At 35.7% G+C, this 24,407-nt stretch overlaps 1 long non-coding RNA gene across 1 annotated transcript in view; it reads left to right on the top strand.

Moving 5' to 3' along the window:
• The window catches only part of LOC106895637, a 190,344-nt gene that overhangs the window by 66,739 nt on the left and 99,198 nt on the right, over nucleotides 1-24,407 (top strand). The window contains exon 2 of the long non-coding RNA XR_001413471.1: nucleotides 2,297-2,366. This is a non-coding gene — a long non-coding RNA (uncharacterized LOC106895637). The remainder of the gene's footprint in view (nucleotides 1-2,296; nucleotides 2,367-24,407) is intronic.

Genomic DNA, 24,407 nt, shown 5'->3' with positions numbered 1-24,407 from the left:
TCCCTCACGAGGGCAACCCCGCCCTTCCCTCGCGGACAGCCCAGCCCTGCCCTCCCCTCCCCTCACGAGAGCAACCCCACCCTTCCCTCACGGGGGCAGCCCCGCCCTCCCCTCACGGGGGCAGCCCCTGCAGTTCCAACCCGAGTCCAACACCTGCGCCGAATATCACCCTGATAAAGGCTCCTCAAGCTTCCTCCCCGCAGCTGTGAAGGGCGTTATTTGTAACCCCGCCATCACCTGTGTGCACGTTGCTCCTTCAGCTCTGCCAGGTGTTGGGGCAGCTCAGAGCAGCCCCTCAGCTGAGGGGCATGACTGGAGTCAGCGCTGAGGCCAGGGTTGGGTACGGAGAGCTCTGTTGGTGAGGATAACTCTTACTTAAGAGGTATTAATTAATTGTTGGGTTTTTTCAGTTTTTTTTTCTCATCCTTTTACCTGCTGCTAAAGTTCTTATTATTTAAGATTTTGGTAATGTTGCTTTTTAGTGGCAAGTTTTGCCTGTAGGGTTTCAGAAGAGTAATATAGTTTCTTTGGGCTTCTGAAAAAAATCTCTGAAATTTTAAAAGGGAATTGTTAGACCCTTTACCATTGTCGTTTCTGTAGCCAGGATCATGTAGCAGAGGCATTGGGGATCAGTGGAAGGGGGTAGGTTGGACACTGTCTTTCTAGAGACTTATGATTCTCGATAGATTTTGTAAAACGGGTAATTACATAAGGAATGGGAAAGGCTGACTAAGAAATGTGAACTCTATTGTGTGGGTTTGTCTTTGATGTAATGACTCTTGTCCAATTAACTGAATTTAGAGAGGGCCTTTCTGAAGCCCCAATACAATGATGAACTTGTTTAGTTTCAAGCATATTCTTAAGTCCCTTTACTATTTGTTTATGTCAAAGCGCTGTTTTGAATTTGAATTTCAGCATCTAATTTTAGACTCAAGCATTACGTAAAATATAAAATGGTCTGGTATGCATTGAAGTGCCATGTGCATTGTATGCCACAAAAAATGAAAAAAAACAGGCTTTTGTCACCTACTAATGAAGCTGGACACTTAAGGCAAACTTTCTATTATCCAAAACCACTTATACTTGCCTTAGTAACCAGTTGCTTACAAAAGAGAAGCAAGCTCTGACACAGAAAAGTAAATGGGTTTATATGTCTAAATCAATAAACCTAAGTATAATATTGGCATTTAGATTTAGAAAGTAATTCATAGTAACTTTAGACTCCAGCTTTAAGTAATCTATAATGAGTTGATGTTTATCATCTGTTCTTGTAATTTAAAGTAGTGACATTTTTGTTTTCCTCAATCACATCTTTATTATCCAGGTGGAATTGATAGTTGTCATTTCCAAAAGGACAAATTGATTGAGCAAAAAATGTGGCAGAAAAATTGTTTGTACAGAATCAAAGTTATATCTTTTGTGTAGACTACAATAGGAATAAAGTTACTAAGGATCAATTATTTCTGACATCCAAAGATTACTGTGGTCTCTCAATTCTGTTAGTAGCCACATTTTACAAGTAGCTGGAGTTGGAAAAGAAGTATCTGCAAACGTACAGTAATTTCCTTGCAGTAGAATATTGTGTGTGATATTATTGGATTACAGTAATGCATGGGATTTGATAAAGGAGCTTTAGCAATTGCAACTCAGTGGTTAATATTTCACACGGGGTGGAATCCCCCAAGAAGTAAATTTCAATTGAAAAGTTAAGACCAATTCATAGGTAAAATTGGTTCAGAAACTGCTTGAAAAGGCAACTTTCTGTTAACACTGCATGTAATATGAACAATGGGAAGTTTTTAAGGACTTAAGTAAACTAAAGACTGGGAGTAATTACTGGCTGCAAGGTAGGTAATTAGTACAGTATTCTGTAGTTGTATTGGAAACTGTTTGAAGGTACACACACTCAGAGTTCCTCAGTATCTTTTTGCCAAGGAGTATATTATATCTACTTGAATTTCCTTAAAAGAAAATTTTCTGTTAAAAGGCAGAAATATCCAAAAAGGGAGGGTGGGAGCACAATAACAAGGTAAGGAAGTATGACATAAAAATAGAAGATTTCTGCAATGATAGAGTTGAAGCAGAAACAACAGTGATGGTAATACTGTAGGCGACAAAAATGATGATGAAGTGAATCAGTTGTGAACAGTTTGTAAGTGAGGAAATGTGATGGTCAGGAATGACAGTAGGCTACTTGTGAGGGAGCAGTGGCCCGGGCACAGAAGTGCAGGAGTGATTGGAGGAAGAGCAGAGTGTAACAGAGATGCAAAATGAGAATTTTTCCTTTGTTTTGCAGAGCGGCCAAGTCCAGAGAGCTTCAGAGGGAGTTCAAACTCAGAAGATCTGACTTTGTCAACTCTTTACAGGTATGTCCTGATAGCTGATGTGCTCCCCAGTATAGTTACTCAGCTATTTGTAAAATGCAACTGCTAATGGAAACAAGAGCGTAGTAATCAAATAGTTTTCCTTGGGTTATTCAGTGGTTTGTTTTGTTTGGGTTTTTCCCCATTAAAAATAAGGCAAGAAAATTTCATGCAAAAATGCAATTCAATACAAAGTATATAGTGAACTACCATGAGGAAATGAGCAGCTGACAGACATAGTTTACTGTGATTGAGAGGAAACATTTATCTGCTTGTGAGAAGAGCAGGTTTGTAGTCATATGTCTCAACAGAAGGAGAGCGATAGTGGAATATCCCTCGAAGCAGGGGCATCGGAGCATTTTGAGGAAAGGAAGTGCGGTCTTTCCCAGAGAAGTGAAGGCTTGTTTTCTTGGCCATTTCACAGCCTGAGTTGAAAATGATATTGATGTTTTTGCACAGCTGAATGAGAAATTAATATACTCTGCAGGAAAAATAGGTTTTATGCAAGGCTATCTCAAATGTCTGTGTGTTGTGTGTATTTCTGGACACCAGTAGCACGAAGGCAGCTCCAGTTCTAGCCAGATGTTTTCTCTTGGACCATAAACTAAGCTGCAATAGCACCACAAAGACCATTCCGTCTGTACTGTACTGCTTAGCACTCTGCAAAGCTTCATGGGCTTCGTCTGTTATTTTTCAGACACCTGACCTGGTTCTGCAGAAGTCAAGTTTTTAGGATTTAGGTTGCTTTCCAGCAGAGCTGCACAGATGTTTGTGCAGCACACTATAGTATGTCTTCAGAGATCTGTACTGCTGGGTGTTTTCCCCATGTTCCTCAGTATTTCAGTGTCTGCTATTCTAGTGAAGAGTTGGTGCATTTAGGGATGCTGGGAGGGGCATAATACATTGTTTTATTTTACTTCTACTTGAAAAGGCATTTGAAGAGATCTCTAATTTTCATAGAAGATCCAAAACAGTCTGATGCAAATTTGCTAACTCCATGGCTATGTCACCCTAGCAGTGACATAGCTCTGATGAAGAATTAGCATGGATAAATTTTAATTGTTAGAGGGGCCATGTTAAAAATAATTAAAGGTCGGCTAAAAATTGTGTGGTATCAGTGATTTATGGGAAGTATTTGCTAAGATCAGCATGCATTTCAGTTATTAACACTTTGAAAAATCTTTCCCTGGAACCTTCTGACTGAGCATTGGCATGAGGATGCAATGTTGGCGCACATGGAGATGCTTTGATGGCGGGTGTGCTGGGTCAGTTAATTTACATCAGTGTAGTCCAGTGTTTCCAGCCTTTCAAGTTAAATCAGATTATGTCTTTGAGGCTCCCATCTATCTACATATTTAAAAAAAAAAAAAGTTAGGAAAAAAACCAACCAACCACTCTAACAACTGATTAAATATCTCAAGATCACGCTAAAAGTTGATAGCCTAGCAGACTTGCTAGGAATCCATTACCTAAACTAGGGATGGGACAGAAAGATTTGCAGACATTCAGTGAGGTTATGTATGCTTATATATTTGTTCTGTGTTTTGACATGTTATTTATATGTATTTTATTTTTTACTCTTAAACATATTTTAAATTTCTAAGATCTGAAATATTTTAGCGAGTTTTGAAATCAGTAGAATATGTAAAGCTGATAAAAAATTAACTTGAACATTGTGTTGCTCCTAAAATACGATATACTTAGCTGAACATGATTTTTATAAAATGGAGTTTAAAAATTTGTGTTAGTGTCACTGATTAATACTGAATGAAAAATTCAAAATATCTTCAATACCCCATTGTTCAATGATATCTCAAAAAAATTTTCTTAAGAAGTTCAAATTCATGGTAAGAAGCATTCTACGCTAGTGGCTGTAAAAATTAAATCAGTGAGTTTTGTCTTCCTATTGTGTTTTATACTAAAATCAGTGATTTTTCTCTTCATATTGTGTCTTATAATACCTAGTATGTTTCAGCATGATAGAAAATAACATATTTTTGAAAATTTCTTGTCGATTGCTGAAGAAAATAGATGTACACACTTTAAATCTTTTTCTGTTCTTGTCCATCTCACATTCTGCCACTAGAGGGTGGTAAAATATTTTCAAGTTTTCCTTTTTTTTTTCCCTTTTATTTTCCTTTTTCCATTTATTTTCTTTTCTTTTTAAGGCTTGAGCTCCTGTTAAAAAATATACAGATTTCTAAAAAGGTGGTACCATAATCTCCATCTCCAGATTTTAGAAGTCATAAGGATTTTTCCACTTTTACTAATAGATCTCTCTTTCCTGCTCTTGTGTATATGAAATTGTGCATGTCAGGTATTTTGAAAGGTTTTGACTGAGAGTTTGCTGGTGTGGGCACCCCAGGCTCTGTTATACTGCCGTGTCTTGTCGGGTTTGCACTGACTTGTGCTTCCACTGCAAAAGGTGTGGGAGAATGCTTCAGGTTTAAATATAGATCAGCACTGTCATCAGCTTCCATTCCCATCTTGAAAGGCAAACTGTATTTTCAGAGTGATAAAGACACATGCTGAAATAATGGTGAGGGTTTTCCCGAGCAGTGAATGCATGGTGAACTGGCAGTAGATCATATTCTCCAGCAGAGACTGCTGTCCAGGAACTGCTACTGGTCCTGTCCCTGGACAGAAAGCAAGCATTGTCCTACCTCAAGGCAAAGCCTCTCATTTCCTGAAGACAGAGCCATCGTGCCTTATTAAGTCTTGTCTGCATTATGAAGTTCAGAAGTCTCCCAAGTAGTCCACACAAATCACAGCAGCTTAGTGCCCGTTGCTGTTGGCTTCAGCAGAATGTGTAAGGGCACTTACACAAGATAGGCAAAGGGGAGACAGGTATCTTCAGCTTCTTTGCAGATAGGCAAGCAGCACTCTGCAAACTCACAGGTAAGAAATGCCTGCCATGATTGTGGTATAGGGAGAAAAGAAGCCATATCTGATGGTGTCCAATGTTTATTAGATTTCCATTATGAAAAGTCTTTGGTGCTGGTTTAAGGGCATTGAAAGTGATTCATTGGCATGAATAGTTGTCAACTCCCAGTATACGATTTCAAAAATAAAATAAAATAAAGCTTTTTACATAGCGCATTTCTGTTGATGGTATTGGTTCTAAATGCTGTCTCTCTTCCTTAAATACACTATTCCTTGGACAGTGAAGAGGATCGTGCTCTGACTATGACCCAGTCTGCTAAAGACTGAAGTAGCGTGTCCCTTTTAGGTAGGGATGTGGTGCTTTCATCGCATCTGTGTGCCACCAAAACCAGGAAGGACAGTAGCCTTCAGTGATGGGTGCTCAGCAATTCAGGGTTTCCAGGAAACCAAGCCCAATTAAGATATCTCAAGGTGGGCATACAGAAAGGGAGACATTGAAAAATTATATCAACAGTCTCTTCCAAAAATCTACATTGCACCTAAATTTAAGTCCCTGTGTGTTTCTATGCATATTGATTTTCATGAAGTGTCAGAGGATTATTTTGGGACTATATATTTAGATAGTGATGTTCAAGTTTTCTGGCTATTACAGCTATGTTACCCAAGATGCCTGTAGCTGAGCTTAATGTCCCACTTTTAATTATTTTATAAAGGCAAATAATAATACTAAATGAGAATGGAAAGGGAAAGAAGTGTATGGATATCGGTGCAGTTTCTATTTTTGTTTTCTATAGGTATATGTTACTATTGAAATAAACAAGTCATTGACACATTCTGCAGAAATGTGACTCTACATCACGTGACTCTACACGTTACGGATCATCCAGTGTTATTATGTTACTGAAAACTTTATATTTCGCTTGGTATACAAGATTTAGCTACACTTTTGTGAATCTGCTTTCTACTGTTTGTTGTACAACGTATATATACATATAAAGATGCCTCATACTGTGTATACATAAAAATAGAATTTATAGATATCATACTTCGTGTATAATTTGTTACTGGAGGTAAATATCTACTGACTTAGAGTACATTGTTGAATTTTATTTCAACAATTACAGTGTTTGCATATTGTTTCACTGCCTTTAGGATTTTCTCCCCAGCTTAAGTAACTATTCACATAAGTAAAGGAATTAGGATTCTTGATCATAGTATCGTAAGAATACTCTTTCTGACTGGAGAGCATTTGCCAGTATAAGGCTGGGAAATACGTTTTATAATTGAAGTACGACATTCAGTGAGAAAGATCAGCTATGACTTATATTTTAGTGATGACTTCTTTCCCCTAACTATTACGTTGACAGTGCTTTGGGCAGCCTTTTTTTATTTACTGGGTTTTCAGTAGCTTGAATTCAGGTAAATTCAGTATTAATACCATGTAGTTTGCAGTGTATGCTTTCTTTAATTACATTAATATTTGCAATATATGCTTTCTTTAATGACATTGATATTTTACTTTAGTTGAAAAAATATAGAAGTATGACTTAATAGATGGTTTAAACTCCAGTAATTGCAAGCTGGGAAGTATTATCGAACTCTAAATCTAAAAAGGTTACATTAAAGCAGTCTTGGATGAGAATGCTAATTGTAGGAAAGGAATATGAAAGGGACTTAGATATAAGAAAAAGCATTCTAGCATGTAGGTGTAATTAGTCTGCCTTACAGTACGTAGGAAGAAATAGCCTCTGGTTCTTGGGCATGAATTTATTGCCATTTGTGTGGGGTTTGGTAACTGGGCACAGAAGTAGATTATTACTTGTATTGTAAATTAACTTACCCTTCTTCAACCTTCAGCTGCCAGAATTAGTTGTTTGGCTTTGCTTTTTTGTTTGTTGACTGACCAAATTCTCTTTTCTCAATGACTTCTGAATTATTTTGGAAAGCTTTTTTGACTGCTTTATCTCCCATTTCATTTCATTTAATATCTACACAGGCTGGATTTCATACAAAAATGACATTGTTGCTGTGACATATTACCTTATTATAGACATCAATAATTTCCAAAGCTATTCCTGCTCTAGTGATTGAAATTTCTAGGATGATATCAACAGCACTTAAAAGATCTGGAAAAGTGACAGATTGTAAAGGTTGTACTTTAGCAATCTAATTCAGTGCTACCAGGATAGCAAATAACTCAGCAATATAACCAGATAACTAATCTAACTGGCTTCTTCAACCCAAATTCACGCATATGGGGCTACTAAATCCTTTCCCGCTGCAATCTCTAGGATGAAAATAGAAAATATAATAGTGATGATTAATACAAAAATAAAGCATTAATTATGATGAGATAATTGCAAAGAAATTTTTATCCAAGGATTTGCAGAGAAGGTAAAACAGCGCAACAAAACATGAAAGTAAAATTAAATTCAAATGTTTGGAGACCTGGTTGTGCTGGCATAATGTACTCACATCACCAATTCTAAGAACCCTTAGAAATTGGGCTGAATGGTGTTTTCCTTTTTGTTTCAGGTAGGAAAAAAGATACTGTAGGAACTGCTCCTTTATTCAGAAGTTAAAACCTTAGGTGCTGTTAAAAGTAGTTCGCGTTCTGACCTACTCAAAATCTGTAGGCTTATTCAGTAATATCTAAGGATTCAAGTAATTACCTCAGACAAGCAAATTTAAAGCCTTTAACTCTTCACCCCCCTAGCACACCAGATTAAGTGTGTTTCACTGCAGTCTCTTAATCTTTGAACTACCAACAATGAAATGGCTTCCTTATGAACATAAAACCCACAGGTGCTCAGATCACTTTATTTGCACACTTCACTGTCCATGCAATTATTTTTTGAATCCTTTAAATCCTGATTTTCCAGCACATGAGGTTCAAAATTCATTTTTTTATACTATTACAAGGAGTTTCCTAATGTGATTACTTCTTTAACTGTGCCTTATTCATCTTTCCTTGTGGTGTCAGTCTTTCTGGCTCTGGATCATTCACTCTTACAGGGAAAGTCTATGTTAAAAAATGAAAATGTCTGTTTTCATGGGACATCTATAAGCCCCTATCCAGTATCTGTATCACTGCAAATATAAACAGACGTGATCATGACAGCCGCTTAGATAGTTCTGATGAATCATTTGCTTTACTACTTGCAGCTATTCCTTAGTAGACAATCTGTATTCAAGAAATGATAGTAGAATATCATGTCCAAACCGTTAAGATCAACAAAGATCAGCTTGCAGAGCTAAACATTTGATACATATATGCAAATAATTTAAGTCAAAATTTTAGGGTTTGGAAAGTGAATTCTTTATTTCCCAGAAACCTCTTGATGTACTTCTAATTCTTTCATTGTTCAATTACAAAACTGAATTTGATGACCATAAGTCATTATTCAGTCATTCCTCTAAATATTTAAATTCTGCAGTAAATGTCATTTTTCCTTAATATTGGAGATATGGAGGTAATGAATTTTCAGTAACTTGAAAGAATTCATAGATAATTTAAATTGCCCACTTCTGTGAATACCTGACCTCAAAATTACCCTACACTTATGCTGAAATTAGACTAGGCATTGTTGTGTGTTCTTCAGCTCTGACATTTCATTATGTTGTGACACTATGATATATACAATGGAGAAAGACGCAGTTTTAAAGCATGGCTTAACTGTGAATGCTGTTCCACATTAACCCCTCTCTTTTTCCCTTATAAACTAAAAGGCAATTTTTTGGTTATATAGGAACATTAGGATAGGCTAATTTTCAAAGTGAAATACCTAAATTTATGTAATGTCCATTACTCATACAGTCTGCACCTTCAGTTGACTATTGTCATCCCGACTTGATCCCTTTATTTGAGAAAGCATTTTAGTAAACTGTTGCTCTCTTACATACAGTACATGCTGGAGAATTAAGAAACTTATGGCTATGTATGTGTGCTAAACTTTGTTTTAAAACAATATCACAGGCAAGATTGTCCCTTTTTAAAGAGGATATTATGGTATTTCTGTGTCTATAAATACAACACATAAAGCTCCTTATTACCAAATGCTTTATTAACATCAGTAGACAGTCTTATGACATGATCTATGGTTGATTGATTTGCCTGAAAGCCACTTTAATACTGAGAAAGAAGATTATTCATCTCCAGAAAGAATGACAGTCAACAATAAATCATTTTCTCCATCTTCTTACATAGCAATGAAGTTAAGGCTATCAGATGATAAGAACCTAAATCAAAGTATGATCCCCTTTTTTTCTTTTCCCTTTTTTTAATAGAAAAAGCATAAGATTGCTTTCCTATTTTTGAGCAACCTAATGCTACAAACATAATCGCTGCAGTTACGAGCTATCAAATTTAAACACAGTAGGAACATGAGGGTTTTTTTCATCCTAGCTTAATTTTTACTTGATATTTAGGATCACTTTAACTTGTTTTATAACCTAATATACTTATGAAATCAGACACATTTAAGACACGGTTTCCATAAAATCAAGATTGAAAGTTTGGTGTAGTAGGGTTTTGTTTGTGGTTTTGGGGTTTTTTTTAGCTCCTTCACTGAAATATTTTGGTGATCTAATTGTTGGGATATTTATGGAATGTTTTTATTCCTTTGTGTTTACATCGCTTTTGAATTTTCCATGTGTATATTTTTCCCTTCCTACACTATTTACACTTAGTTGTGTAGAATTGCCAAGGCAGAAAAGCTGCAGCAGCAAGATGTTTTCCAAGAACAACAAATGTTAGGGTTAAGTCAGCAGAGTCCCCTAATTTGCCTTTCCTCAGGAAGATGCATTCAAGTGTGAATGAAATCCTGAATTTCAAAAGGATTCAGGATTTTTAAATCCTGTATGGAAGCTGGAATACTTAGTTTTGACCATTTTGATATCTGGCTGGCCATGACTGCGCATAAACAGCAAAGGAGATGCAACAGCAGAGAGTAAGTTCACTGATTGCATGGTATGTTGCTAGACAGGGAGCATCCTCTGGGAAAATCTGTTAATGCACTGTCAGGGTTTGGGGAAGTACAGTGTGGACTATAAAAGATACAAATAGTAATACTCATTTTTTTTTTGTATTACCACTTTCATTTCTCAAAATGCCTATTAACAATGGTTATCCTTACTATTACCTATTATTAAGCAGGGTAAAAGTTAGACTTTCTGGTACACATAGTAGTGCACTCAATTAACGTAAGGCATCAAATTCAATAGACTTATGTTTTGTGGCAGCTTTGGGATGCTGTGCTGTATGACTTTTATACAAGAAGCTTTTAGCACTTCCTTAGCTTTTGCGAGTTCAAATCTGTACAAGCTTATATTACATTTGTAGCTTTTTTCTATGTATTTTATTAACTCTATTCTAAGTTTTGTGAATAAATGGAGAAGAGAGAACAAGAAAAGTACAGAAACTTGCCTTAACAGAAAATTGACCAAAGCAACTTGCTAAGTACCAGTACCATTAACCAAATGTAAACTTTTAGGCTTAATATGTACTGGCTTTTTTAATGTCAGGTAATATCCATTATTATTTCTAGTTGCTTGAATGCTTTACATGCATACATGTAAATGAATTTTTGATATTTCAAATTATTAAGTAACTGAAGTAGAGGCTGAAATGGCATTAAAAGTGTCAGAATTAACATATGGTTACAGCCAGTTATTTATTCACCTTTTTTCACGGTATTAATTACTTGTGTTTTCCGTGCATTCTGAGTGTGCAGCTTCATATATTAAGGTAAGGGGTTTTTTCAGCACTTGCAAATGAGAGCTGTGTCTGAACAGACAGCACCCTGTAGTACAAATTACTGAAAAATTTGAACTCTTATGCCAACCAGAAAATCAAGATTAGCTGATATTTTTCCTCCCAGTCCTTTTTATCTCACATTATTATTTAGTAATGGCAATAACAACACCTCTTATCTAACAGGGTTTTTGAAAAATTATTGGAAGCAGTATTTGTGAAGCCCACAAGTACCGTAGTAATGACTATGATCAAAAGCACTCAAGTAAATTAATAGTACGATCTGCAGAGCAAAGTGTGAATAGTGTGCAACAAGCCTAATGTCTCAATTTGAATTGGAAGGACAGAATAACATACTGCAATGTTACTGACAAGTTTGGTATCATCCAGTCTGTGTTCTTACTGCTACAAGAGTCCTGGGGTAGGTGGAAAGAAAGGGGTAATTTGTCACACAATAAAAAACCCCAAGATTTTTAGGAGTACCAAAACAGTCAATCAAGCAGAGTCTTACCGCCAACTATTTTTTCAGAAAATATACTTAACAAATTTTTATATGTGACTATATTGATTCAAAACTGAAAAAGTAAAATCTTAAAGAATCTGTATTTTATTGATATATGCAATACTTCTCATTTGCTTGTGCTACTGCATAGTGCTTTTCCTAAAATAAAAAGAAAAAACAAATACATAGTAAAGTGATTTTTCAACAAAAATTCTACCATTACATATCAACTTGGCAGTCTTAATTTGCAACTTTTTGAGCTTTTTTTTTTTGACATCTAGGCAGAATTTTAAATAGCCTTACTAACCATGACACTAATAATAGCATGTTTCCAAACTACTTCCTGTGGGTCACTGTAAAACCATTTTGCATAGTGCTTCTATTTTACCATACCATGAAATATCAAGCAAAATGTGATAGTAATTTCTATTTCTGAGAAATGTGAAAAAGTAATTCTCAATTAAAGGTGCCTGACAAGCACAATTAAGTCCTCCTGTTCAGCTGTGCAGCTTTTCACAACTACTAAATAGTTTATACTTTAATGAAAAAGAATTTGCAAGGGAGAGGGGAGGAACCAGTGCCGCTCCTTACATAATTTGTGGGGTTCTTTTCTTACATCATATGAAAGGTATGCTCAGCTGGGAAAAGGAGATCCAAGAAAGATTCTTGACAAGAAATAATTCTCCTTTTTATTATTACTAATCTCTCAGTCATCAGTATCTATATCTATATATTTTCTTAAAATTTAGATAAGTTTGTGTTTCATTTAGTGTTCACTCCATCGTTTGGATTTAGTGCCAACAAATTTGTTCTTTGCTGCCCTGCAGATTGTGTTGTGATGTTTGTGATTTTTTTAGTTGCGTTTGTTTTTTGCTTGGTTGGTTTGTTTTAAAGGCATAGACGTTTCTGTCAAAATTTTATCTTCATTATTTCTGTTTCTACCTTTTTGTTTAAGTTGTTTCTCATGTAGTTTAGATAATCCAATGAATTAGGGTCTTCTTGGTAATGTTTTGTGGTTTTCTTTTTTTAAAAATCCTTATTGTTTTTAGCGTTCTGAAAGCTTTATTGAGTTTTTGATTTTTCTTACTTGACTGTTGTAAACCCACTTAGCACTGCCTTATCAAGTGCAACTAATTAACATCAAAGGGATATTGTTATTCATTATCGTTCTATGATCAGTCATGTATACCATATATGCTGAATTGGCTCTTTTGAATCTCATTCAGTATGCTTACTTTAAGTTTCTTATAGATTGCCTTCTTCATTTGCACAGTACTACACAAGTTAATATGCATATGCACTTAAGTGGAAAATTACCTCTTCCTGAAAAACCATCAGACCTGTCTATTGGCATTTTCTATAAAATATATACACAAATACTTCACTGCTTAGAGGCAAAGCTTGCCTATGCTTCTTTATTTCCCAGCTCCCTCTTGACTTACTAGGTTTATGATCAAAACCCAACCTGCAAATTTTTGCTATATTTTATTTAGTCTCATAGGGATCTGGTTTCCTTACATGTGTCACTATTGGTTATTGAGAATCCATAGATAGGCAGAAGGCTACATAAGTACCCTGGCCATTTTCTATTCCCCTGCCATCACAAACACTTTTCTACTTCCATTCTGTCTATGCAGAATATGCTTCCCAGTTCCTGAAATGAGGTGGGAAGTCTGTCGATGTTGCAGAAAATGCCTTGTCTCTGATATAAAACCCTGAAACTTCAGCTCTGTAGGTTTTCAGTTTTGTTTCTGTCAGTGTATCAACATAGGTCTGTTATATGCCTTCGAGTGTTCTGTTTTGAATAACATTAACTCCAGTTTTCTTTTCACTTCTCCTTTTTTTCCCCTACCATATTTTGTCACATTAGAATGAGCTGATGGTTCTTGCAGTTTGCCATCTCTTCCTTCCATTCAATCTCTGGAGTTGGATGGCTTAACCTGGCTTTGATGACGTCTTAATCATATGAAAAATAGTAGAGTGTGGGCATCTTGATGCTCCCTTTTCCCGTTTGGAGATATTTCTGTACAGTTTCACTTTGCTATCTGATGTGGGTTTTTGGCATCACTGTGTTAAGTTCCTCTGGCACTTACAGCTTGCCTTAGGCATTTCTTCCATGTCCTCCACTGCATCCCATTGAAACCAAACTTTTCGTCTTCACCAGGGATGTAACGTCACCCCACTCATTAGGGGAGACCATAGTGGGTTTTCTAGTGTGCTGTGTTGTAATCTCAGCAGGCAGCTGAAAACCACGCAGCCGTTTGTTCACTCCCACCACGGTGGGATGGGAGAGCAAATTGAAAGGGTAAAGGTGAGGAAATGTGCGGGTTGAGATAAATGGAGTTTAATAGGTAATGCAAGAGCAGCGTGTGCAAGCAAAGCAAGATAAGGAATTCATTCACTACTCCCCATCAGCAGGCAAGGTGGTCAACCATCTCCAGGAAAGCCAGGCTTCGTCACATGTAATGGTTACTTGGGAAGACAAATGCCCTTAACTCAATAACTGACAAATGCCCAGTATCGTCCCTCCTGCTGCCCCCCTTCCTCCTCCTTCCCCCAGCTATATATGCTGAGCATGACATCCTATGGTATGGAATATCCCTTTGGTCAGTTGGGATCAGCTGTCCCAGCTGTGTCCCCTCCCAACTTCTTGTGCGCCTTCGGCCTACTCGCTGGTGAGTTACTATGAGAAACAGAGAAGTCCTTTTCTTCCAGTTCTAGATACTGGATCATCTTGAATTTTCAGATCTTTTTCTTCTGATTATTTCTTTTAAGATACATCATAGAATGATAACATGTCATTAACATTTAACTAAAGTAGTCTCTGAGTGTTCCTAGTTGAAGAGACTACATCATTGATATCTCATTACCTTTGCATGTATGTTCCACTCTGTAGAAGGTGTATTGAAAGCCCAGCTGATTTTAAATACTGTGCTTTGAATATATGACCAGTTTTAGTTCTGGGGAGACTGATGACGTCTATTCACGTCAATCTCTCGCCTCCTAAAACATATTCACTTGTTTTCCACTTTAAATGACAGTGGCTTCTTTTGTACTCACTCTGGCTTAGTTTCTAGTAGAAAGAAAAAAAAATCACTTGCAAACTAAGTTATTATTCATGCATTCTAGACAGTTTTAACATAACTTGAATATGCAAGTTGGTCATACATGCAAGCATAATCGCACATGCTCTAGGAAAGCAGGTGAACTAGAAACAATTTCTGGCTTTGACGCATATATGCCTGTTCCTTAGCCAAGCTGCATTCATGAGCCAAAAATAAACAGAGAAAAGGAAATAGATAAGGAAGAAAAAAAGTCAAGCAAATTCAATACTTAGGTTTAGAACCAGCGTGAAGGTTGGATGATCGGCTGTATTTGTATCCATATTTGTATCCATAAAGTTATATAAAAGTCTGTAGGTGACTTTTGGATATTATTGTAGCTCTTCCGGAAATGCACAAACATAAGCACCAAGGTATCTATGACAAGTTTTATTGTTTGCATGAGTTGTACATCATTATATCTTGAAATGTTCCCTCTTGAAGGAATACCTGAAGGTCAGGATGTAAAAGAAAGCCATTCCCCTGAAGAGAAAGCAAGCCTGGTGTGATGTTAGAGAGGCTTACAGAAAGAATGAACAACTGCATCACCAGCTGAACGTTCAGCCACAGTTTCAGTTACACTGAACAGTTTGTACCAATTTAGACAATAAAAATAAATGGAGTGCTCACCTGACAGGGTGTGAGAAGAGGTACAATGACTACAGAAGTGCACTTGGTATCGAAGGAATCAAGCTTTGTTGCTAAAATCACATGAAGATTCATTTTATTGGACTTCTGGTAGTAAAATCTGAAGCAGCTCAATAGACAGCTCCTATTCAAATATTTACACATATAGCCAAACTTTCAAAGGGCTGTTTCTCCTCAGACATCTAAACACATTGGCTGATTTTCCATTACCTCACTATTTTCTCATCTTAAAGACATCCTTAGTCGAAGGTCTGGGCATTAGATACATACAAACCTTTTGAATATAGTGGGCTTTTTCAGTTGAATGAGTGCATTTTTAAAAAGTTAATGGTTAATTAACAATATGTGTTTTCAGTGGCTGGGGGCAAAGTATAATTTTAATTTTATATTTCCTGTAATTACTATAATTTCAAAATTAATGAGCTAGATAAGACCTGAAAGAATAATATAAAGAGAAGTGTTACTAGCATTATGGGATTTGTGCTCTAAGGCCGTTTCTTGTTAGAGCTCTCCACCTTTGCCAAACTTCATTCCTTACAGATATTTGAGACTAATGCAGCTTAGTCTAAAATTAACAGTTAGAAATGTTGAATAAGATTAATATAATATTTCTCTCTGGTTAATGTGTATGTTTTACAAAAAGGTAACATCCCCTACTAAAATTGAAAGACAGTGGAAAACTTGTTTGTCTATATTAGCTGTTTTTTTAAAAAAAAGCAAAACAAAATAGCAACCAAAAAACCAAAAAAGTGAATCAGTTCTCTTAAACATTTTAATTGTTATAAAAATCCTATATTAAACGTTGTGCCTATTTAGGTTTTTTTTGCTTTTCTGTAAATTTGGAAAAAGTCATCTTGTATTTTGCACTGACTGAAAAATGTAATTTGACATTTTTAAAATTAAAACCGTCATGGTATTTAAAGATGAACTTAAGCTCTACTAATTCTATTAAACTGCAGGCTGCCAATGAGTTATAAAGTCTAATTAATCATTTTGTCAGCTTTGCCTTCTGAAGCTAGTCAATATAAATTTGAATAAATAGGAAGCTGTTGACCCAGGCACCTCTGGATGTTCTGAATAAAGATGTGCCAGTCGTAAAATACTCTAACTGCTACCTATTTTGACTGCACATAGTATGCACAAATATGGCAGGGAATTAATCAGTACCAATATACAGGCATGGTGGTAAAGTCTTAATTTAAATTATTTATTTGTGGTGGTAAATGAAGGAATATCTATAGTGATTTCTTGTGTGTTTCATCTAGACATAGTGATTTTGAGGATAAAAACTTTTTAGTCAAAGTTTGTCGCTGACGCTGCAGTGTGACATGTCACATCAGGTTGCATCAATAGAGCCATGTTATGTAAAAGTAATGAAATGTGACTGATAGAACCCAAGATACTGTAACATACTGTAACATAATGCGTCAGCATTTCTTTAATGGAGCCTTTCAGGAATGCTTTTTGGTAAGATACCTTAAAAAATCAGTTACAGAAAGTGATGAGGAGCTATAAAATATCTGTTCTCAGTTGCTGCAAGGAACACATGAAATAACCTTAAAAAAAATATTTCCAGAAACATCATGACATCTATCTGATCTGTAAAGTTACAACAATGAACTATACATATCACCCCAGATAATTCTGTAACTGTATTTTATGAAATTGATTCTTGATCCTCCACTGGAATAAAAATTTCCCTGTGCTTGATACAAGATTAAGTTGTCATGACCATGTTATTGGAAGTTCTTGGTACCTAGTAGAAGAAACTTGTATTTACCTAATATATTCTGATGATCTAGGAAACTTCAATTTCATAAAAAAAGCAATCCATGTTCCTAGAAACAAAATGAGTATTTACTTCTGTAGAGGTCGGATTGCATCTTTTTCTTAATATCTCACTAAGCTTTTGAACCTGAAAGCAGAATAGCATTGTGTGAAGGATGTGACATATAAAACAACATTGCCACTGACATCCTTCTTCTGAGGATGAAAGACAGTGAACTGTTTGTCTTCAGCAGATTAACAGGGAAGGTTGTTTTTGTTTGTCTGACTGGTCAAGGACAATTTACAGTTCAGTTACTCTGAAGGAAAGACTTGTTGATTTGAGAGCACTCCTATTATAGCTCCAGGTAGAGGATGATAGATTTAGCCGTCATTGTGATAAACTGCAGCCTATACGCTTGCAATACACAAAATAAATAAAACACTACTAGATCTGTTTGGTTCAGCTACTTAACAGCAAGTGCTGGCATTTAGGTGTAGGCTTCTTTAGTGAAGGTACCAAGGATTTAAATGTTCCTTTTAGTCCAAACATGTCTTGGGCTTTCTGAGAAAATTTAATACTTGCTAAGAGGGGGTAAAAAAAAGAGCCCACCTTTTTTTTTTTTTTTTTTTTTTTTTCCCTGTGTTAATGATAAATTTTGTAAAACTTTAGCTGGCTGAACTGCTATTCAACACACTGTCTATGAGTAAGGAGGGAGGTGAAGGCCCGCAGAGAGTAAACAGAGACACTAAGAGGGGGTAAAAAAAAGAGCCCCCCTTTTTTTTTTTTTTTTTTTTAATAAAAATGACTTTTGAATCCAAGTTCATCAAAAGTAAATTTTGTACTTCCTACAAAATAATCCTACTTTTCTTTACCTAATTAACCACTTGATTTCTCTATTTTTTTCTTATCTTTGAATTTCTGAGTCAAAAGTTTTTAAAAGTCTTGTTCGTTCCCTGCCCATGGAAGGCTGTTCTCTGTAGAATATCCTCTCTTGGAACCACCACTGTGACAAAGAGTGCACAAATTTTCTCATGGGTTTAATTGATCTATTACTTCAGTTCCTTATTATCTGGTTGATTATTACCCTTGATAGTCATTATCATTGTATTAGAGCAGTCTTGTCAATTTTTAATTGCTCACCATTTCTTATAAGATATATTCAATATATATATAGCACCTCCTGTTTTATTTAGTAATGGGAATAGTTTGCTACATCACTAAGCTTTAACTAATAGGAATTTTCTACTGTGTAATGTTAATTTTTACTATTTTTCTCTTGGTGACATGAGATAAATCACTGCTAACAGTACTAATTCCGCCATATTCTAGTCAATTATACCATTCTAAAAGTTTACATTTAAAATTAAAATTCATACACCTAAGAACACCTATTAAAACTGTAGAAATAAATCAACAAAAAATTATATTTACCCTGCACTTGCCTGTACATCTAGTTCCATGCTCCCCTATGCAGTGATGCTGTATAGGCTGATCTTGAATTTTCCAATATGTTGTGGTGCAAATAACACGGTAAGATCTTGTACCTGCATACATACTGAATTGCAATTCAGTGGGATCAGGAATTGGAAACGGGCAAAAGCTTACGTCCAAAACTCAAAATTTAACCTCCATTTTTCATTAAGACATGGCGTTTGAAAAAAACAAATTACCCAAGCAAGACCAAAGCAATTAAAGCAAATGTGTGTTTGTTTGTAAGACATGAATAATATGTGCTATGGGAAATACCATCTGGAGAAAAGAACAAAGTCAGCTGACAGTTCTGAACCTGTAGTTTGAGGTGCTGAGTGCCGCCCACAATAATCCAGTGCATCTTTCTGTTCCATCTAGTGGTTAGATCAAGAATGGAGGAGAAATCAGTCCTTCAGTGATTTCCGTCTTGCAGTTCAATCAACAAAGATGAGATCTAGATTGAGAGATCATATGTTCAGTGTCACTGCACTTTACTTCCAAAAGCAGTTACATAGCTTTCTGATTTTCAAGATAGGTTCAGGGCTTTTTAAACTCTCAGATTTGCAGAAATACTTCTGAAATCAATGATAGTACCTAAAGCACAAGGTGAATTTCCCTCTGTATAAAACTGCACAGATCCTTTGTTGTTTGGTGGCCTACCCGTAGTGTGATTATTATCCTTTATATGCATTTTTGTAATTAAATACTGTAAAATCACCTACTGATTTGGGAAACAATGGCTTTTTGAATAAGACTTTTGAAATATAGGGAACTGGCAATTCTACATGTATTGTGACACACAAAAGGCTTGCAGAAGTCACCTCTTCTGCCCTTTAGAAAGGGATAAGAGCAGAAAATAAACATTCTGCTTTATTCATATCTGAACCTTGAATGTAACAAGTTTCTTTATTAATGGAAATCCCACAGAGTGATGTTGGGTAGTTCCTTCAGCAAGGATGAAATGTTTGCTATTTCTCTGATATCATTCTGTGCTTAATATTGGTATTTCATTGGTGGTCACAGAGTACTATTTTATGAGTGTTTTTCTTTGCTGCCATGTGGACCCACACAGAAAAATGCCTATCACTTGTAATAATAGGTAGTACTGACTACTTTAGGGTGAAGGAGGAAGGGATGATACTGCAAGTAAAATTCAGTTTGACAGTGAAGAGTAAAACCAGCTTGTCTCTGAGAGACAGAAGTGTGGTGATGGCTATGGTTTCTGCAGATGGTTTTGGTTCCCGATGTCACTTGTTTAGTAGGTTGCTTAAAAGGAGAGAAATTAGGAACTAATATTGCAACACTTTTTATCAACTAATCACTACTCTTTCAAAAAAAAAAAAAATTAGTAAGTTTTATGCAGATATCTTCCCGTTGTACATGTTGATACTTGAATATTTTTTTAACTTCTTCCCTATTTTTTATAACTGACTCTTTCTTAATGAATTGGATTTGAGTTCTTGAATATGTTTTCCTTATCTATGCTCACAGTAAACCTAATTTGTTGCACATGCAGTTGCTCTGCACAGCAGTATAGTAATTAATAAAACTTCCCTGGAAAAAATAAACTACAAAACAATGAGTAAAATGCATGCTATGTTAAATAGGGTACTGAATTCTGTATGACTGCACAGGGCAACAAACTAAAAATTGCTGAAGAGTCTAATAAGCAAAGTAGGTTGTCTTACTTGAAGGTATTGTCTGGGAAGAAACAGTCACAAGTTGGTTTGTATGAATGTGAAATGAGATAAAGTTTTAAGCTTGCAAGTACTTAATAAGTACATTGTTACTTACTTGTTCTAAGAGTAACTTGAAGGGAAAATAGTGGAGAATCCAAAAAGGGCTTATTCTTGACCTCTCCCTTGTCCTTGTAGAAGAATTCTTAACTAAACTATACAGTTAACTATACAATTATATTGTATATACAACTTAACTAAATTATACAGTTAATTATACAATTAACTAAATTATACTTCAACCATTGCCTATCAGATATCGTCATGACTTTCTTGATCAGTACAGCAAGCTTTAAAAACAGCTTCAAAGCATGGAAATAGTGAATACATTTGAGGTAACTGTGAGTAGGACTAGAAGAGGACTAAGTCTTCCAGGATCTCGGCAGTACAGCTGCCAAACATATATTTAAGTCTCCAACTCTTAAAATAAGTGTTCTGAGCAGTCTTGAGTGTCAATTCCAAAATTTTCAAGTCAGTTTTTTCCACTATGAGTTGTATTTCATTTAATTTAGGTGTCATCTGAAAATCGAGTGGTCCAAAAACTGCTTAAAATGGGGGAATTTCTATATACTTGAGAGTCCCTTAAAAGTGTAACTCAGTAGAAAATCAGTGTGTAGTTGGTGACAGTCTAGGAGCTTTCTTGCAGTTGAGCTGACATCTAGAGAATTGCCATTGTACGGTGAGACATTTTGGTTGCCCGTCCAAAAGCAAAAGCTGTACAAACAATATGATTTGACAATAACGTGATGTGGCAACACTGTGTTTTTAATGGAAGAATTAGCTAGAAATGCACATGCTGTACCAACTGCATTAAGAGATTTTTAAATGCATTCTAGTTATATATAATTCTTTGCTTTTTCTTTTGTGATTAGAGAAGGCAAACAAGTCCTTCTCTGCACTCAAGACAATTAGGGAATCAGTCTCATGGAAGGAACGATAACAAATGAACAGGAAGCCTCTATGCTAGTGCAGGAACATTCACACTTACAAAGCTGTGCAGTAATTAAGCAAAAAAGTTTCTTCTTTTTTACTGTGATTTGTCATTTTGCATTACGGGTGCAAAATGCAGGCCTTTAGGGTTATTACATGTCTAGATTTTAAACTGTATTTCATCAACTGAAGCAGTACACAGGAGCCAAATTCTGGTTTTTGATACACAAGCATCACTTTCACTGATTTCATTATGAACTTTTTGTTTACATTCAAGAAAGAAATGTTTGACTCTGCAGTGGTCTATTGTATAAGATGAAATACCCATTGGAGTTCTAAATGTTTCAAAATAATTTTAATGCACAGAGTCACTGAAAAACTTGTTCTCCCTAAGGGAAAAAAAATTAGATATTAGCTAACCTAGACAACCTAACACTTCAGAAAAGGGATCCAAAGGCCTCCATGTGGCACAACATTTTCCAAACAAGACCTGCAAGTTGTAAAGAGAAGGTGGAACTTAAAGAAAACCTCTAAAGTCTATGAACTATATTTCTGCCATCCCTGGATCAGCCACGGGTAACTTGTAGTCCGTGCAGTGAAGTGTGCCCTACACAGTTATGGAGTTACACCTTCATAGAACAGCAGAGAAAATAGTCTGTAAACAAATGATTGAATGAAGTTAAGTTGTTGATCTGGAGGAAAGGAAGCACAAGAAAACAGTCATGAATGATGGGGCGCCATCTGACGTCTACTTTAATTATTCCAGTCCTTTCCCACCCTTTTGGTGATGCCAATCCCTAAATTATGTGCAGATTCTCATTGCTCTTCTTTACTTTGTCCACATTTTGAAATGCAGTACTTAAATTGGATTTCATATTTCATCTCAAGCCTTTTCAATACAAACAAAGACAACTCTGTGCTTTCTCAGGGCAAGGTATTGTTTTTACAACACAGCAAAGAGATGCAGCAATTGGCCTTTTTTGGAAGAGTGGCATTTTGCTGATGCAAGGCTTGTGATTTCCTATAACTGTGGAATTTTTCCTCTGAGGAGTAGTTATCAATTTGTTCCCAGATTGGTATTTGTCTACATAACCATTTCTATTTAGGTATAAAAATCTTAGTCTCTTACTGAATTGGGGGGAAGATTTAAATAATTTTCCTGTTTTTTCAGGATTTTAAATTCCAAGCCTGTCTTCCTACATACTTGTGACCAGCTCCCAACTTTCTGTCATTTGCAGATGAAGTAAGCTTTTTCTGTACTCCATCATAATTTTGTGGGTTTTGTGCATGGTTTTCTCAGACTAGAGGAAAATATATTAGCGCATTTTGATGAAAAAAATATAAGAAAACATCCTGTTTACATCTTTTTTCATACTTCAGGTTTTAAAATGGACAGTTTAAACAATGAGTACATGATACAAGTAGTCTGTGGTCATCTCTTTAGATCTCCTTTATTGTTACAGTTTTCTCTATGGTGACTCACTGTCGCAGGTTTGATAATATTTATTTGAAATTCTAATTATCTTGCAACATAGCTATCAAGAGTGCAAAAAGAAGTAATTGCATTCGGGTCCGTGAGCCTGTCAGTTGGAAGTTCTGGGTTAAAAAAACCCAACCAAACAAAACAATAATAGCAAATCAAACCGGAGGACTTAAAAAATAAATCGGCAAAAGGGCATTAGCAGATAACTGAATACAGATCTTGCTTCATCAGGTTTCATGCAAATGACGGTGTGCCACTGTATTTATTCAGTTCTAATGTAAGTGCTGAGTTTCCAAAGCAAGTAAGGTTAGACCACCAGCCAGTCTGGAATCAGATGACAGATAAAAAAATTAAATCCAAAGAAAATACTTTTACAGCTTATCTATTTCTAGCTGCAAATACAGAAAGAGAACAAAAAGTGTATTTTTACAAATAGATCTCTTTCTTTGCAATAGAAATAACTGCAGCCGGTCTGTCTCTACTCTTCCAAAGGCAAATAACACCACCTGTAAATTTTCAGCAGTTTTGGTCCATAATGTTGAAGAGTGTTTTCCCAGATGAAGTCATGAGACTAAAGGTCTAAATACCCTACACTGTTGTTGCAAATAGCTTTAAGTAAATGTATGGGGTTTGTTCCTCAGAAATGAGGACCAAATGACATGCAAATGAAATCTCTCTTCTCAGTAACTGAGTTTTCCTTATAGTCCCAAATTTACAAATAACTGGTCTTTGACTTTTTTTTTTTTTTAAAAAAAAAGCTTTTAGATTATGTTTTATCTCCACTAGGGAGCAGCAAATGACATAAAAACGTTCTCATTACTAGGTCTCTAATCCAACTGAAAGTAACAGTGTACAAGCTGGATGAAGATTTCTTAGATTCAAAAAAACTGTCAGGTTTCAAATGCTTTCACTTTCCGTTTCTGTTGTTTGAACTGTTTTAATTTTTGAAAACTGCATAGTAGCCTTATCTCTTTTTCACTATGTTCCTTTTAATTCCCACTCTACAAGGTGGCTTTCAGTGGATAAAATGGTTTTTTTTGTGTTCAAGCTGCTGTACAAAGGTTATCTATGGGCCTGAATGCTTAAATTTGCCTCAGTTGGAGGCTCAATATGATCTCTCTTTTGCTGTATTTTTAATTTTTAAATAGTATCTTTGTTACAGAAGCACCTTGAATTAAGGAATATATCCATGTATTATGAATATTTTCACTTCCATTTTATGTTCTGTTCAATTCCTTATCCTGCTACTTGTCTTTGCACCCTGAAGAAGAAAGTGAATATTCATTAGAGAGTATACTAAAAACAAATATCACAGGCATGATTTTTGTTCTCGTTAAAGACTAAACATATGCAGATAATATAAGGGGAGTATATACATGAAGAAAAAGAGCAGGCATTTGGGATGGTGCTGAGTTTCTTCTGGACTAATGGGCTAAAACTTAGGAAAAAATTAGACCTTTTTTTTGTTGTGGCTGGCAGCTGTTAAACTATGGAGTAATTTTCCAATAAAAGAGATGGATGCTCTTTTTTGGAGTCATTTAAGAGTGGACGGAGAAAAGCTCTAAACAATATGCTGTAGAAAATAATCCTTGCAGTGACAGCAAGAGAGGCTCAGTCACCATATTTCTTCCTCTGATATTTTCCTTCTTTTCTCACTTAACCGAAATATGTAAATGATAGATACAAAAAGTAGGAAATTAATTTCTGGCCTGTGAGAAAGATGTCTATGTGACGGCGTTTGGTTTTGTTTGGGGCTGTCAGCAGGTTATGT

This window comes from Calidris pugnax, unplaced genomic scaffold (assembly GCF_001431845.1).
Source record: "Calidris pugnax isolate Ruff unplaced genomic scaffold, ASM143184v1 scaffold38, whole genome shotgun sequence".
Lineage (NCBI taxonomy): Eukaryota > Metazoa > Chordata > Aves > Charadriiformes > Scolopacidae > Calidris > Calidris pugnax.
The sequence above is the reverse complement of the archived record's forward strand: the minus strand, read 5'-3'. Positions and strand labels throughout refer to the sequence as shown.